The 18,137-nt window shown below is 37.6% G+C and overlaps 1 non-coding gene across 1 annotated transcript; it reads right to left on the bottom strand.

The window, feature by feature from the left end:
• Window positions 1–7,064: 7,064 nt before the first annotated feature.
• Window positions 7,065–7,165, bottom strand: Trnay-gua (transfer RNA tyrosine (anticodon GUA)). Its single transcript has 2 exons — window positions 7,129–7,165; window positions 7,065–7,100 (listed from the first exon to the last, which is right to left on the bottom strand). It is a non-coding gene; the product is annotated as a tRNA-Tyr (tRNA).
• Window positions 7,166–18,137: the final 10,972 nt, after the last annotated feature.

Below are 18,137 nucleotides of genomic sequence, written 5' to 3'. Positions count from 1 at the left end.
ATTCACTTAGAAGATTTAATCAAAACACTACGTGGAGCAGTGCTCTCTGTGTATACGTTTATTAAACTCTGATTAAAACTCTGAATATTACAAAATAGTATGAAAAACAAATTTGCTGAGCTATATATTATGCCCTAAAAGCTAGTCTCAAAATGCTTGTGGTAGGTTTATAAAGTATTTCCAACGATGTAAATCCTCCAATACTCAAGGAATAGTTCCCGGTCGTCCGACTTTGATGATCACTGATAGTAAATTTACTCGATGGCAAAGAAAAGAAAGGCTTCTAAGTAACTCCACTGTAGAGATTTTCTTTTCGCAACCATCTTCAACGACAGTTCGAACGAAGAACAAGTCCAATGCATTTCATGGAGAAAATAAACATTTTACGACAACTTATGGATCGTTGTTGTGGTACAGTAAAGGAATAGCGTGCTTTTAGGATGAAATGATGTGCTGATTATATTATTATCGCTCAGTTATACGTTTCATTGGGCTAGAATTTCTCACGCCTTACTACAAACAAAGTACCACCGGTCATCAATTACCATAAAACATTTTTTACCGTTTCTCTTAAAACAACTCCCCCTCATTGTTTAGCGACGCGACGAGAGTCATAAGCGACACACCCCTGCCTTAAGCAAAAAAATCAATTTGTTGCTCGTAAAACCAGTCAATATTTACTGTCACACGGCACACGAATGGCAAGGGTATTTTCCCTTACCAGACAGCATAAAACCATCCTTCAAACTGGCCATCAACAGTACTCTGCTTCCCTGCTTCCCGACGTTACAGTTTCCAGTGTTTGTGTACTATCGCAATTTGATCGCGATCAAACACTGAACCTTTTGTGACCGCGTGTAAGCGAGTTAAAACAAACCAATTTTCCTAATGTAAGCAAACACACGTACCAGGAAGAAGGAAAAAAAGTTGGGTTTGTTTAGTTTTTCCACGAGTTCATCGCGAGGTCAAAAAGGGAAGATTTTGACCAATTTGGAAACGGCTTGTGGGAAGATATATAATAGAAGTGAGAAAAGACACACATACGCAAAAAAAAGGTCCTGAAAAATGCAAACAAGTGTGGGATGCCGATTGTGACACAAAAACAAACTAAAGAAAAAACAAACTGCCCCGAAACATGCTTAACACGGGGAACACATAATAAAAGTGGGATAAAAAGAGCGAAAAACATGAGTATGCAATCTGCATGACGCTATCATATGGGCATGCTATTTCGGATGACCGAATCCGTTCAAAGAGACGGACTCTCGTGATGTTTAAACAAAGCAAGGAAAGGACTTTCGGGTGGAAGGTTGGAGGTAGGTCCATCCGATAGATGGACACCGGAAGGAAGATCGAAAGGGCAAGGTTATAGTGCGATGACAACCGGAACAGCGTGGTATAGAGCAGGGTGTAACTGTTTGCATAGCATAACGCAAGGCGTTATTGGTGGCACGCGTCACCGGCTTTATTCTCCTTTCGCATTCCATTCCGATTTCTGAAGCAGATTTGTTGTTTAGCGTCATGTCGAAACTGGGCCGGAAAATGGGGTGGAAAATGACGTGTGACGTACTTCGGTGGGATTAAAGTTAAAATACTTAAAAATTGTTTATTATCTCGCCTTTTTTTCAAACTTTAACTTCTTAATATTTTAATTTATTTTTGTCTAGTTTTCTTTTACTTGTAACGTTATACATTTTTTTTACAATTGTTATGCTTATTTTGAAGTCTTATAACTAATTTCAACACGTTTTTCTAATTATTTGCTTCACAGTCGAAATCGAGAATAACAAGGAGAAAACAAATTAATGGGATAAAAGTCAAAAGATGAAAAAGTGTGTTATAAGAATTCTTTTCCACTATTTTATGAGCATAAAATTATGTGTTTTTTTCTATTTTGTTTTTATTATATTTTTCGTTTTAGTCTTCTGTTTTGTTTTGTATAACTTTCATGTTGTACTTTTTTGTACTTTTTTTGTATAAATGTATTGAAAGTTTGTGTTGCACTTTGCTTATACATTTAGTTTTAGTTTAGTTTCTTCTTATCGTTTGCTTTGTTTCTCAACATCTCTTATATGTATCCGCGTAACGACTTACTCAACAAAGGACAGAAAGGATAATACGATACACCAAACATTGGCAATAATCGTTTGCTAGCCAAAAAAACGCTATAACAATGCTCGCTATGTAACAGAGAAAAAAACAAATCTCCAAACTCACAGTGCAAAAAAAAAAGAAACCAAACAACAAGAGCGCACAAACGACAATCAAACGACCGTTCGGCCATAACCGCTGGCCAAGCAGATACCCACGCAAAAGAAGATGTTCCTATGTCCGTTCGCTCAACGACAATCAGGACGGAATCGCTCACATGATTAGACCGTCAATGGAAGGGATCGTAATTTATTGTGCCGTGCGAGCAAAAAAAAAAACTGGACCAAACTGTGCCCGACGATCGTCTAAAGTGCCTTTGTCAGCAGCGTGCTAAAGAGAAACCGTCCTGCCGGGCAAATGTTGTCGTTCTGTTGGACCGGAATTTATTGTTGGCTCCCAACCTCCGATTGCGTCGTTCACGTGCAGGCCGTGAAGAAGGTTCTGAAGGACGTACAACGTGCGTGTGATGAGAGCAGAGGGTATTGAACCATGAGGGGGAGAAAAACCCCCTGATAGAGTTATAGGGCATAAAAAATATATACACACGGACACATGAGACGCAATACGAGACTAAAGTAACGATGAGCAGAAATCACTTTTTCCGGTCTATTTGGTCAACACATTCTAATGGGTCTATGGACATTTCTACTAGCGCCGGTAGCATTTATATGATATTCAATAATGATACTCCCGATGATGACGATGATAATGATGGATTCTATATGTTCCGTGACGATACAGACGGGTTAAAGAGATAAAAAATAAAATAAGAAAAAATAGTAAAAAAATAATAACAAACGAATATTTCTGAAAAAAACTTTGTTCTCAAAGAAAAAACAAATTCGCAAATATTTTGACCTAGTTCCACAAAATATTCTATGTGCACCCCTTACCATTTGTTTGACCCCTTACTGGTCACCCTACTTAAGAGCTACAACAACGACCAAAAAAAAAGAAAACTCGTTCAATTCAATTGAGTGAATTGATTTTCGGTAAGTTCTCGTTACACGCCCTCATAGTTTTTGGGGTGGTCACAAGTCAACTTTTTCTCTTTTTAACCCCATTCCCCTATGTATTGTGACGTAGTGCGTAATGCTCATTAGCCATTTATTTCATTCAGTGTTGACAGTTAAGCATATTTTACTATTTGCTTGATTTGCTGCTTAATCTTCTTCTACCGTTATCATCTCCTTCCCTTTCTGTGATAGTGTAGTTGTGTGTGTTTTTTGTTTTTTTTTTTTTGGGAAAAAATCACTTTTTATTCATTTGTCCCTTTTCTGTCGTTGGCCCTTCACGAATTAGCCCGCGTGTGGTTACTTTTTGCGAAGGACAGAGAACAAATGGACTACCACCGGGCGGGTGTTCCGAAACGTTCTGGCGACGGATGAATGCATAATTTATGGTACATTTAGTTCGTTGCTACGCATGAATGATAATAAAATTGTACCGTCGGGTAGTGGCGAAAAAGATTCGGTGCCTTTTTTTGTTCTTTTTTAGGTTTTGCTTACTGAACGCTAGTCAAATGCTTTCGGTTTTAGGTCCTCTGTAGACACTATTATTATTATTATTATTATTATTATTATTCTACGATGGATAACTTTATTAAGTACGCATACACTATTTGTTCTATTGTATTGTAGGTCTTTGTGAAAGAAAATTCTTAAAGAAAAGAACCCACAAGGACTTCTAATTGAAAATAATAGATTTTTGTATTGGAAGTTAAAAACTATTTTTTTCTTTATTTTTGCAACCCTCAAATGTTGTAGGATGTCTCATACTTTAAGACTTTAATGATTGTTTTTAAGTTTCAACTATTTTGAGAATCATGATTACCCTCGGTCCCAGCGATACCACTTAGTTTAAGGAGTGTTTGATACACTTAAGTTAATCAAAAGTGCATGTTTTTTTATTTCAAATTAACTAAATCATTCTCTTATTTACTAGCATTTCGTCAGGACGTGTCCCTCGTGGTGAAGAATTTTATCAACATCTGCGAGGTTCGTCGCTTTGTTGTTGAAGTCTCCGTACGAATAACATTTGAAAAAATGTTTTTTTTTGTCAATTTGTTATTTTTCTTAATTTTTCATAACTCCTGATGGTTTTATGAGTTGTATAATTTGTCTCTACATTTTTTACCCATTGAATGGAGTATCAAAGTAATTCAAATCGCCTGTAGTAATATGCAAGCAGCCATTTATTTTTATATAAAATGCCATAAATTAAGCTTAAGTTGAAGTAACTTAAAGAAACAAGTGTAATTACTATTTTTTTAGAATTAATTTTCATTTGAAATATCTTTAAACACTCTCTTCAATATTGAAGCAAATTCACTATGTATTCGCATACGCTTGGTGCTCTCTCACACTGTTGATAACAACATTCTCGAGCTTCTCCCTTTTTTTGCACCATGTACAAACTTTCGATGGAGCTCTCCTTTCCTTGCCAATAGGAACTGAAACTGCCAAAATGGCTGACTTCCTTCCGGTGCTTTGGTGAGTCGCCAAGAAGCCGCTCCATTGCTGGCAGGCACCAGACATTGCCTGAGTGCTTTGGCGAACAGTTGCATGTTACAACCCCGGGCTAGGGGTTTTTCTCCCAAACGCCTTTCCGCCCAACAAAAAACAAAAAAAAACACATACTTAAGTCGCCATTTTCTTTTCCACCATCACCGTTTGGCCAACGTTTTGGAACGACGTAGCACCTGCCTGCCGTCTTGCTTTCCCAGCTACTTTTGAGTACCTTTCAATGTTCAAGCATCCTTTCACTCTATTATCGGGTTTCAGCTTTCGTCTGCATTCTCCTTCACGGCTCACCGTCACGGCCGCTTCCCATTTCCAGAAGAACTCCATATGCTTTGGCATGATTCCATCCATCCTCCTTCTCGTTGGAAGCTTCCTTTCGTGGGACAACTAAACAAAAAAAAAACACATCCAAAACGCCAAATAGGGATTTGTGGCCGTGGTCGTGTTGCGTGTGTACGCGTACGGGGTCGTCATTCGTCCGGGGATTATTTATATATTCATTTTGTGGTTTGATGAAAATACACCTCATTCCATACGGTTTTTGTTTTCCCGTGTTTTTTTCGTCCCTTCTCTATTCCCTTTTCCACTCCGCCACGTACGGATGGCTCTTGTGGTGCGAAGGGATTTGCTACAAATTTAATAAAGTTGTTACAAAGCCCGGTGGTTTGGAGGGCGGATGGCAGGCGTCAGAAGGCTCATGGTGCGGGTTCCCTATGCGACGGGGTGATTTTGATACACCCTTACGAGTTACGAGTTCTGCTAGAGAAGACACGCTGTAAAGCCGAGATTGCTGGCAAAGAAAGAGTGCCAATGAACGCACACGGAGGGTTAGAAATGGATGGTTGTTGGTTGTACAGTAGTAGCTTAAATAGTAACAGAAGATATTGTAATGCATTCCCCAATTATTCAGCTTAACTTTGTTGTTATATCAATACTATTTTCCTACATTTTTGTTTTCAATAACTACATCCATTACACAACAAATCGCTTTAAAGTATCGTTTTCGGCTAAAGTCTGAAACACGACCCCCCCCACTCACGGGCACTCATTTGAGTGACTTTTTTTCGTGCAGGGTGGTTCGAAATCGGTTGCGTGTTTTTTAATTATGTTTCGAGACACAGACACCTGAGGGCATGGCCGTCGAAGAAGAAAATGTAGCAATTGGTGCCATCTATCGACCACAGGTCAAAGATTGGCGAACCGTTGGAGCTTTCGCGAATAGCTCCGGCCACAGACATGGTAGCGATTAGTGGTGCATGGACGAAATCTAGCCACAAGTGCCATCTAGCCATGGCCAGAAGAAAGTTTGGCGATATCTTGGATACCGGCGGAGCTATGGGGCAAAGTTGGGCCAAAAATGAGGAAAATTTTACGGTTTCACAAACAGCGTATGGAACTTGGTTCCTCGATGAATAAATCACTTTTCACTATGCGAAAACCTCCTTACAATTTAATAGTAATTGTAAAAAAAATCAAATTCAGGCCACATTGCATAGTCTCCGAACCACCCTGTACGAAAAATTGACACGCAGATGAGTGACCGTGAGTGGGGGGGGTCGTGTTTCAGACTTTAGCCTCGTTTTCCAAGACTAGCTCTATATTTTCAGCCCGCACTGTAAAAACATTCTTCTCGCTTCTAGGGAGCGAATGGACCAACCGTTTGTTTTCCTTCTGGCCACACAACAACCCCAGAAGGTGGAACAGATTTCGTGCCCCGTGGCGGACGAATGTCCTGGCCGGTGGTTGGTGTCAATTAATTATCAACAAGCAGATCATTTACACGTGTTAACGTGTTAATTAAGTGATAAACTGGAGCAAGATAAATCTTTGCCCACCGTTAAGCATTTGTATCTGGTAAATTTCGCCAGGGGACGGATGAGTTTGGATGCCATTTTTTTTCTCCGACTTCTCATTTCATCATGACTGGTTGTGCATAAAATGAATCTTAATAATAACGAACTTTGCTGTTTGAATGATTTCTATTAGTTCTTTTATATCACCAATATCAAATCAGCGTAAATGCCCCAAAAACATATATGATAAGGGACTAATCAAGGGGCTTCCCTTAAGCCGTAATGATTTAATGCGGGTTTTGTTTATGTTAAATGGAGAATAGAGTTCAATAGAAAAGCAATTTTTATACCAAAAGCATTGAAATGCTACAAGGATCTGATCGAAGGACAAGGCGGAAAGTCGTCATTTTTGTTTGATAAAGAAAATATTTCAAAAAAAAAATTCTACCGAGTCTTGGGAAAGCGAATTAAATTTACTCTCATTTGTAGTACTTTATAAAATTAATAATTTTTAACAAATATGGTAATAGAAATTGGAAAAAAAGTTATAAATATTACAGTGAAGCTATCTGTTGCAAATAAAAAAAAAAGTTATCGTTCCTTCGAACCGGATTTGAACCAGTGACCTATGGATTACTACTCTCTAACATCATGTGCTCTCTCTACAGTCCACCGCTCTACCAACTGAGCTATCGAAGGCACATAGTAATCGTTGGTAAGAAACCATACACAACAGGGTTATAATTTGTCTTTGTAAATACTTTAATTACATTAACCGTTCTATTTCTTTTTTAAATTAAAGCATTATGTTTCTGAAAGTCTTTTGCTACTCTCTTTCGTGTTTGGCAATGTTTCACCTCTTTGTAGGTGTATAATTTATACAGTGTAAAGCAATAAACTCGAGAAAAAGGAAAATAAAAAATGTCCAAAACAATCGAATTGGAAAACCAAAACTTCTAATAGGATCAATTTGCGGCTTATCACCCTATTTGTTTGTGTTTTCCCGTGATGGTCATGTAGTTTTTTTTTGGTTTCGATTGATACCAACAACAGAAACAATTGAGCAGAGAATAAAAATGGAACGAAAGGTAACGGTGATGGAAAAACCAATCAACAGTGTAAACCATTTTTTGTGCGGAGCAAGGAAAACAGTTTCCGATCGTCGTCTTCGGTCAAATTCTTCTGTTTTTGTCACTTGGAATTATGTTACCGATTTTTGTTTCTTCTTACCCATTGCCCAGAACGGCCTCCCGAACAATATATTGTCGGTGTTTGCGTTTGTGGAAATTCAATCCGATAATTGCACTGTTTGCTTCCGTCCATTCGTCTTCTGTAGGCCGTCCGTCTTCTTTGGCACTAACCACACCATTCAGGCTAATCGTTGCGAGACGAGCAGTCCGAAATGTAGCATCACCAAAAAGGGAAGGTCATGTAATAAAGGATCAGTGGTTTCTTAGCAGTGGATTTTGCCGAGACCCCAAAGGCATCGTATATCGGCGAGCGGCCGGGAAAAGCTTAAAAGCGATCGACCCAAAAACCACGGCGGTGGGCATTTGCTGGTAGCAAAGCGCATTGTTTTAATTGTTGCTTGTTGGTGCGTGAGAACATTTGGCACCCCTGAACCGATGAAGCACGGCAGCAAATAAATCGGGTTTTTGTTTTGTTGTTTGTCTTGTGTAAGTTAGCAATCTATTACCGTAAGCTGTTATAATCGTCATTAATGCTTTGAAGATTTTGGGCATCTCTGCCGGTGGGTAATTATTTTGCGGGTTTTTGTTCCACCACGGGGAAAAGAAGATAATTTGCTTATCGGTGCGTGGGTCTGAAGGAGCCGTTAGTCAAAAAGTCCTGCTCGGAAGCACGGCATTAGATAGCCATCAGTGAGCGTGAAAAGATTTGGGTTTTGTAGAAGGAAATTCGTTTCCGAAATTATGTAAAATTTCTCGCTTTGCATTTCATCTCAATTCTCAAGACTATATTGCCATCGGATTCCATCCATTTCCTTAATCTTTCTTTCTATTACCGTTCTTTGAGCGCATGTTTGATATTTCCGTTCCAACGAATAAGACAATCTTCTCAGCTTAATACTTCCGTCACCTAATATGACGTACTTCAACAGAGTAGTGATGGGATATTCGATTACTGAAAATTGGATTCGACTTCGATCTAAATTCTAGAGTAGATTCTGGTTATTCGGTTTGCCTCAAACTTCTCCTCTGGAAACTCTGGATTAATTCGACAGTTCTCCAGATTACTTCAAATCCGGACAGCTCCGACTGCTCCAGACAGATCCGACTACTCCGTATTGTTTAGACTCTTCGGAATCGCTCCGTACTGCGATTACTCGTGAATATTCTGTCCTACTAGAAAGTGTAGGACAATTTCGAAGTTTCTGTGGAGTAACACCAACACTCCATATTTAAATATGTGTCACACAAATGACTATTCTCCGCTGCCTTACAAAGGAATTAACAAAAAATCTATAATTGTCTAATACATTACAATTTTTTACCCAAAATATTCGATCAGTTTTTAAGCTGTTTTCTTAAGACATAATTTCCTACGGAGATTTTCTAAACTTTACCATCCAACAATTTATTTCCAATAGTTTTCAACACTATCCTAACGGATAAAGGATCCGGTTCCTTCCCTCTCTTCATCAACCAGAGTTCGGAGTTGATCCTGTTTTTTGCCGACTACGGTTCAGTAAATCCATTACCCATCACTACAACGCAGTAGAAAAAAGCTCCTTATCCGCTTTCCAAGCATTCACTAAACCTTCCTTCAAACATTTTCTTGTCATCTCGTTTTGTACTACATTTTTTCATGCAGCAAACAAATCTAATAAAAAGAAAATCTTCTCAAACCACTTTTCCATCAACGGTAAACCCTTGCCGTTTCAGTAAAAGACCAAGATGTTCTCCATTCCGAAACTCCAGAAAGCAGCCGATGAGCAACATGTTCCGTCAGCATAACTTGGGCACGAAAAATTTCTTCATCAATTTGTACGATCCAACTTGTGCTTGTGATAATGTTTTCCTTTCTTTTCATCATGAATGATTGAAGTTTTGCTGATGTTTATGGAAGTCTTTTTTTGCATGAAAGTTAATTTAAAACTTTTAAATTGTTACACGTCGTTGAGGATTAAATAGTTCTAAGTTTCCGTTTTCTTTTTTACATCATTTAGTCATAAAGAGCAAGATATAGATACATAATTCTTCATCAATAACATCTATGTGATAAGCAATGTATCTTACACTGGAGGGATTTTCCCTCCCAAACGTCAACACCTATTACAATTGATTTTGATCTCCCTTTTTCCAAAAGACGCTCTCCTGGGCCTACAAATGATTTCACCCCTGTTTTCGGTGGTAATGGTGGTGAGAAATTGTTTCGAAATTAAAATAAATTTCATTATTTATAACAACCCCGACGGTATCGTTGTAATCGTGCATTTAGTGGGCGTTGACGGTTGCTGGTGGCAACCGTTTTGCAACCACAATCACCGTTTTGATTGTTGCTCATCTGATGCTGCTAATAGGGGTGACTATGAAAACTTTGTCCTTGTGCGTTTGCAAGCCCATTTCCACCCACCAACGCAACGCCATCCGTACCGATGGGAAACATATTGTTTGCTTGGTTTTTCCTCTTGTAATATCACCCCATTTTCCCCGTTGATGCAGTCGATGTGTAAATACAACCGTTTTAACACCACCCTGGTCTGTTCTGCGTTTAGGGGGAAAGTTGTTGTTTTCCCACCCTGGGTTCACACAGCACACACACACGCACGGTTTTTGGGGTGTTTATGACGCACCCTGTGCGTCACTTTTCATTGCTGTTGAGGCGCGCGACGGTACGATTTTGAGGAAAAACGTCCCAAAAGAACAATTCAGCAAACAAATACGCCTAAACGCAAACCTGGCCTTGACAGTGGGAGTGGAAATGTAATGCGTGTTTGCTGGTAGAAACCGTTTAATAGCATCATTAAAGGTGTTATGAATGTTTGATCGACTGCCTCCTTTTTTTTGTTTTGATCGACTCACAAAAGATGGAGAACTAGATTACTGCGATCAAACATGATGGGAAAGGATCTTGCAAATGAAATTTGTTTTACGCATGTTGTCGTTGTCGTATCCTTGATGAGTTTTTTTAAAACACCCTAAAGAATAATGTATATATTTTAATTATGTATATTTTCTTCTTATCTTCTTTTTACCGAATTAATCTATTTTAAGGCAGTTTCATTGATTATTTCTTTTCCAATAGATAAGTTCTAATACTATGTGCTGGTTGAATAATTATCAATTCTTATTTATTTAAATTTAATTATTACAGCAAGTTTCTAAATAAATAAATAGCAATTCTTCATATTCACTTAAATAACACTAGAACTACCTGACCAGTCATTTTGATTGGAACGCTTCATTTTCATTACATTATTTTTTGGGGTAAAAAAATTCTATGGTAGTCGAATCATGAATTTTACATATATATATTCTACAGTAGAAAATATATTCCAACTGTTCGAAATTGTTTAAAAATTAATCACGAACAAAAAACGCTTGGTAGTTCTAGTGTTAATATCGCAAGATCTCTAACAAATAAATTCTTGTGTAAGAATATTCTTTTAAAATGTACAATTCCACAAATAAAAACCAGCACAAATTTCTTAACGTTAATTAAGTCTTGTTTGCTTAATATTTATTCTGATTAAGTATAAAACTCTATATTTTGGCAGGTCATTTTAGAGATAGGCATTATTTTTTTAAGTTATTTCTTGTCGATTAACAATATCCCAAACTAAAGTGGAAGACAGTTTTTCCACTTTCGCGGCTAGGAGAAAGTGGGAACAAAATAGCAAGAAAAGTAAAGAAACAAAAGTTTATAAAGATGATAACTAATGCCATCACAAAACTCGTCCTGCAAATGGAGAAAAAAACCCCGTCGTGGTACACATGTTTCACCGAACACAGCAAACAAAACCGGATTCAATTAACACAACACAATCGACCATCGGGAAGGATGTTGTCGAGGTGTTACGCTTTCGGTTTGGATAAGTTTTTCTTTCCATCCGATAATACCAGCAACCGTTCAATTGACATACCTTGCTACCACACATCTTAACGACGAAGACAACGAAAGTGGGAAAGTTTTTTTTTTTTGGTACCGGTAGAAAGTTTATTATTTGCTTCAGATTTGGATGGACAAAAGGGATAAAGGATAAAGTGACACAACAATATTCGTCCCGTCGGGGTAATTGAAAAACAATCTTGTGGAAAGCTGTTACAATCTATCAAGGAAATAGCCCGGTTTTTGTGCATTGAAGTTTCCAATAAATACCGGGGGTGGATGGATTTCTTGTTTGTGGTTTATTGTTTTGCTTAGTGACATACCTTGGGAATAGTTTTGCAAAAGCGATTTATTTTTCATTCCTCTTTATTGCTACACATGTAAGAAGTTTGATTTAGTATAATAAAGGACCTGTACGATAGTTTTTTTTTAAACTAAAGATTACATCTTCATTAACACTAGAACTATTGAATATTTCAAGCGTTTTTCCTTAGTGGTTAATATATTTTAAAACATTGAAAAGGTGAATTACATTTCAATGATTTTTGGAGTTTGTACCAGGGAATCTGATCTGCCAAGGTGATGCATCGATCATTTTAGAATTTTTTATTTAAGATTTTCAATCAAAATGACTGATCCAGTAGTTGTAGTGTTAACAATTAATTCCTACCAAATGTTTCAAATAGTTTTAAATAGTATTTTTCATAACATATTTTTAATGTTTAAAACAGAATAGCAGCAATACTAGTATTTATTATTTGGGGCAATGTTTTTTTTATTAATTCAATCGAAGAAGCGATTTTTCTTCTACGAACAACAACTTTTCTTTGCTTCATATCTGATTTACGGCTTACATATGTATATACTATAATATTTACTTTTTATATTTTTACTTGCATTTTAATTACTAATTATATCGCACTAGTTGCAATCATTAGACTGGCTTATGGTGATTATTTTACAACATTACCAAAGGACGTATATTTAGGCGTTACAGTCCTATTTTTAAGGACCTACCAAGATGACCATAGAAACCATAAAAGTGTGAATCGTTTAAAATTTCTTCGAGCATGGATTTCATTTAATTCATCAACATGAACGATCACCAAATAAACAATCCTCTTCATGTTGTTTTCCGTCAAACAGTTCGCAAACAGATCGATAAAAGATAACCATTTCCCCCTCCGTTAGGTTTAAATGTTAGTCCTTCTTCAACAATTGACAAGGGCAAAACGCAACAGCGTAAAACAATGCTTGGAATAAGCAAGTTTGTAAGTCATTTGTAATCTTCGCTGTCGTCTTAACTTTGAAAGGAAAGAAAGCTAAGGCCTTGCAACGGTAAAGAGCGATGAACAATTGTAGCAATGTATTCAAATAAGGTCGTTCCCCATACTGTTGTCCTCATCCTCTTACGGAACGCTATTTTAATGTGATCATGCCAGCGTTTCGATTGATACGATAGCTTGCTGTATCCGTTTTTCAATCCCTTTGCCATTCCAGCATCCGGCCAATCGGTCAAAAAGGCCAGTTTTTCCTTCCTTAGAAGGGACACTTAATTTAAATATATTGACGCAAAGCAGCAGCTCTTCTTGCAAGGGTGAGTCCTTTCTGTTTCAAGCTCAATCAACAAGATCCTTTTCTGTAGGGAAGGAGACACCCAGTTCCGCCAAACTGTGACGTTCGATTTGAATAGCACGAAGCAAACGGTGCCCTTTCCGAAGGGTTTTTTTTGCACAATCAAAAGTTGTGTTCAAATGTGTGTGTGTGTCACAATTCCTTCCGACAGTTTTACCAATTTCGGTGTCGTGATTGGCCGTAGACATGGATTTTTGGGTGATTGAATTTTGGCCGAGCAAGAAGCAACATCTATATATAAAGCAATCAAATGGGGAAGGGAAAAAAGATAACAAGCGCAGAAGAGAACGAAAGAGCAAAAACGCGTCCTTATGCCGAAAGGACGACAGCATAACCAGAACAAACAAGCTGAAGGAGAAAGTTCCCCACCCGGCGCGGAGTGCGCCGTTGAATGGTTTTTGATACATTTCGGATATGACAGAATGAATGGCGAGCCGACCCGAAAACCCGGAACCGGATATGAGCCAATCCTAGACCGGGAGCGAAAATAAAGTTATCATCATCATTATCCCCGCGGGGTTGCCTTGTCCTGACGCACGTTCACGGTGCAGCTCGAACGTGCCGAAAGCCCCTTTGCGGGTTGAGGGAAACGCGCATTAAGGATCTCGCTCACCCACGTACGGGACTCACCAAAAAAAAAACTCCGCACGGACGGGGGCAGATGGTGTTAGACTTTTCGTTGTTTTGTGTGTGTGTGTGTTTTTTTTTTTGCTTCGTCCCTTTTTACTCATCCCTTGTGCCACCTTCACCCGGACAAAGGGGAAGTGATGGAACGTAGCGTGTTAACGAACGTGATTAGTGAAATAACTAATGATGAACAATAGATATCAATAGCACAAAAGGATGTATAGATGACGGAGCGTTTGACTATTACGGCACTCAAGCTTACCGATGGTTTTGTAAGCAATCCCTCCGATATGGTTTACATTTGATAGAAACCTCGCCCTTGTTGAATTTGTAGTAGATTTAAAAAAAATATATGAAATTTTTGCTAACTATTAAAAATAGTCAAATAAATAAAAATCATGACAATCTTCTGTTCTATTTATCTATCTATTTTTAATACATTTCTTAGTAATTTTCTTAGATTTATAACACGTTTGATATTTTTGTAATTTGCGGCAATTATTTTTATTTCAAATCCTTTAGTTTGTTTATTTATTTTCTTCTTTCTTAGTCTATTTATTTTCTTCTTCTTCTAACTTCTTTTAAACCTTTATGCATCTGACTATGTATAAAATGTTGTGTTCGGTGAATCTGATTCAGATTTATGAATCTGAATGAATCTTTGAACTGAATGAATTTAAAATGAATAAACTCTGAATCTCTATTCTGAAGATTCCAGAATCCTCATTGAATTATGAATCCTTAGAGTTTCGGGGTAACTCGATGATTTCTGTGCTTGCCCCTCCAGTCCTCCAATTTAAATTTGTTGGAACCTTTCATGATTCATTTGAATTTATTGATTAATATTTAGGGAGTTTGCTAATGATTTGAATGACTCTTCGCTGGAGATTCATATGAATGACTCTTCAATGAAGATTCACATAAATGACTCTTCACTGAAGATTCACAAGAATGACTCACCATTGAAGAATCGTATGAATGACTCTTTTCAAAAGATCCAATAAGCACAACACTAATAAAATGTATTAAATTGCTAAACTTAACTTGCTGATTGCTTAAAGCTGAACTTTCAACTGTTCTGTAGAAGTTAGATACAGGGTGTATCATACAATTATTACTAATGATTTGTTTTATTAACTTGAATAATTTAATACGCAAAATTTAATTGCAAAATTTAATACGACAAGGTGGAATTCGGAGCCAATACTAATCGTACGTATTGCAGAGTAGAGATATGCACAATGAGTAAGAGTGCGTGAGTGAGTGAGTTTAATCGTGCAAAGGAGTTTATGGTTTCAACTCAACCCGACTGAATTAAACAACTAATCACTGCAGAAGAGTGATTTTAAACCAAAAAGAGTAACAAAACACTTACTCGCTACTTATTGCGTGAGTTGAAACGCAAAAGAGTGAGTCATTAATCGGCACGGAGAGTGAGTGAGTAAAAAACCCCAAGGAGTGATCCTTTAGTCGGCAGAAAGAGTGAGTGAGTAAAAACGCCAAGGAGTAATTAAAGGATTAGTTTAGAGTAATATTTTTATGAGTCTCAAAAGAGTGAATGTTCTCATCTCTCTTGGAGAGAGTTTAGAGTTGAAGTTTGTGCAAGCCTCCCATGTCCATGTGCTGGTTGTTAAGGGTCGATTTTCATGTCTTTCCGTGTGAAATTTGAACCGCCAAACAATTAATGCCAATTAATAAACTGCGTCGCTTCCAATGTTCTCATAGTGGTCATGTACCCATACACAGGACTGTCTATCTACGGGTGAATAAAATCAAAGATGTCCAGAAAAAGGAAGAAGATGATAACTACTTCTTGACGACAACTTAAATCAACAACCATTGTCACTAAACTAGAAATATGTTAAAACAGATTTAAGGAAATCGCCAAAAACAGCCCAATTGACAAGAAAAGTACTCAATAAATAAGCTTTAAATTAAAATAGAATGTCTTAAAATTGAATAAAAATAAATAATTCAATTTAAAATGTAACTTACTGTTAATAATATTTTAAAACTATCAATACACAGAAGTAAGCTAACGTTGCAAACACAAAATACAATGTTATTACAATCATTTTCCTGCACGATGGCATCTTAAAGTAGCCAATAATTTACGCTTTAATTACTTTCCTTACCGTACATAGCAAACAAAACTCGCATTAGCAAAAAGAAGGGCCACTTCCGATCGGTTCCGTTCGAAAAGAATGTAGCAACAAAAAACCAATATCGAAACAATGGCGAAAACCAATCCGCGCCCTTTTAAACGAGCAAATTGATATTTGCCTTAAGCCACCATTGTCACAGCTCATTCGGGCGGGATTTGCGTGTACCTTTGAAATGCAAAAACAAATGCAAATTTTGCTCCTTTACTCGGTACCGGTTTGTCGGTCCTTACGGGTGGCACGGCTTCTGTCCGGACGTCCGGGATCGAAAGGAAAGAGAGATCAAAACCCTTACATGGTTTTGTCCTTTCGTTCGTACAGTAGCCGTAAGTTACCTACCGCCTATACACAGAAGCTACCAGGATTAGGATAATTTGATTTTTCTTTGTGGTGAAGTGTACTTGCAGGTGGTCGTGGATGACGATGTGCCGCCACGGAGGAAGAAAATGGTTAGCAAAACTGGTAATGAAAATGGTAAATATGTGATTTATTTCGCACTCGTATCGAATGTGGAATGTCGTGCTTAAGCAGATCGAGTGAACGTGATCGAGTGTCTCTGCGGCCTGTTTGAATGAATTGATGTTAACCCGAAGAGACCTCCTGCAGTCAAAGCGATTCTTTGCTAATGTACGATGACTTGCTTTGCCTCTAAATTCCTTAAATAAAGAATCTCTTTCAAAGGCGTAGAATAACTATTTTTTATTAACACGATAATTAAAAAAATTTAAAAAGTATCCAAAAATAATGAATATTTAGAGCATTGCTAATAAACTATTTCGAATGGTTATGCTACTTTATGAATCTGAAACAGAAATTACAGCCAGTCGATAGAGCAATTTGTTTAGCTGCATATTTTACACAATAAAACAAAACAATAAAATTACCGATTTGGTGTACTATAGTAGATTCTTTAGTTCATATTATTTGTGTATGTGGTTTGATAAACATTTAATGAACAATAATTGCGTTATCAATTCTGCGCACATACAAACGTACGTCCAGCAGAACGATATGGTCCACTTTGCATTCATTCATGAAATAAATGTGTCTAAACTAGTGTTGTGCTTATTGCATCAATTGAAAAGAATAATTCATATGAATCTTCAGTGAAGAGTCATTCAAATGAATTTGCATTGAAGAGTCATTCAAACCATGAGCCGACTCCTAAAATATTAATCAATAAATTCAAATGAGATTCATGAATCTTTTATTATTCCCTGCCAATAAATTTAAATTGAAACCACAGAAATCATCGAGCTGTCCCGAAACTCTAAGGATTCATAATTCAATGAAAGTTCATGAATCTTCAGAAAAGAGAATCAGAGTCAATCATTTAGGCCAAAGATTCGTTCAGATTCATGAATCTGAATCAGACTCTCTCTCTCTCTTCTTGGCATTAACTACCTTACAGGTCACGCCGGCGATTTCTGGCTTACTAGACTTATTATTTTTACCACGTAGCCGGAGAGTCAGTCCTTGCTACGGGGGAACGGTCCGGATGGGATTTGAACCCGGTCCTGCCGTGTGGACCGGTGCCGTTTATCACATACACCACCGGGCCGCCCCTGAGTCAGACTAGTATAAACAATTATTAGATCGCTACTCATTTAACACATCCAATGCTATTAGCGTTATGATAAGTGAACTGTAAACAATTTCTTTTATAAAAGTATTTTATCAAAAATGTACTACAAGAATAATAAATAAAAAAAAATGACATGACTTATCACGTCTTTTATTCAAATATTGTTTTCTAATAGAAACATTTAATATGCAAAAGCACCGGGAGTCCTCGATTTTACGTAATAACGCAAGCATTTTTCCCATTTTTTCGTGGGAACTACTTACTAACCGGTCGGACAAAACTGACCTATTGAACTGAGATTGCTGGAACTCGTACGGCCACTTATTGGATGCATTATTATCCCTACCGATAACACATCTAATGGCAAATAAAATAGCTTCCAAACATGCAAATGCACATCGAAATGATCTTTCTGTGTTGTATCTTTCATCGTCACGTATAAAGTATGTCCCTATGCCGCTCGTAGCATGTGCTCTTAAAACACTTGCACCACCCTACGAGACAACTGCCCGCCACGTGCCATACCGAAGGGTGTTGAAGCACTTCCTGTGTCTGCACGGCGTCAGCATTCATCGGCATCGGCTCGTAATGA

Source organism: Anopheles funestus, chromosome 3RL, assembly GCF_943734845.2.
Source record: "Anopheles funestus chromosome 3RL, idAnoFuneDA-416_04, whole genome shotgun sequence".
Lineage (NCBI taxonomy): Eukaryota > Metazoa > Arthropoda > Insecta > Diptera > Culicidae > Anopheles > Anopheles funestus.
Note: the sequence above shows the minus strand (reverse complement) of the source record. Positions and strands in the feature narration are given on the sequence as shown.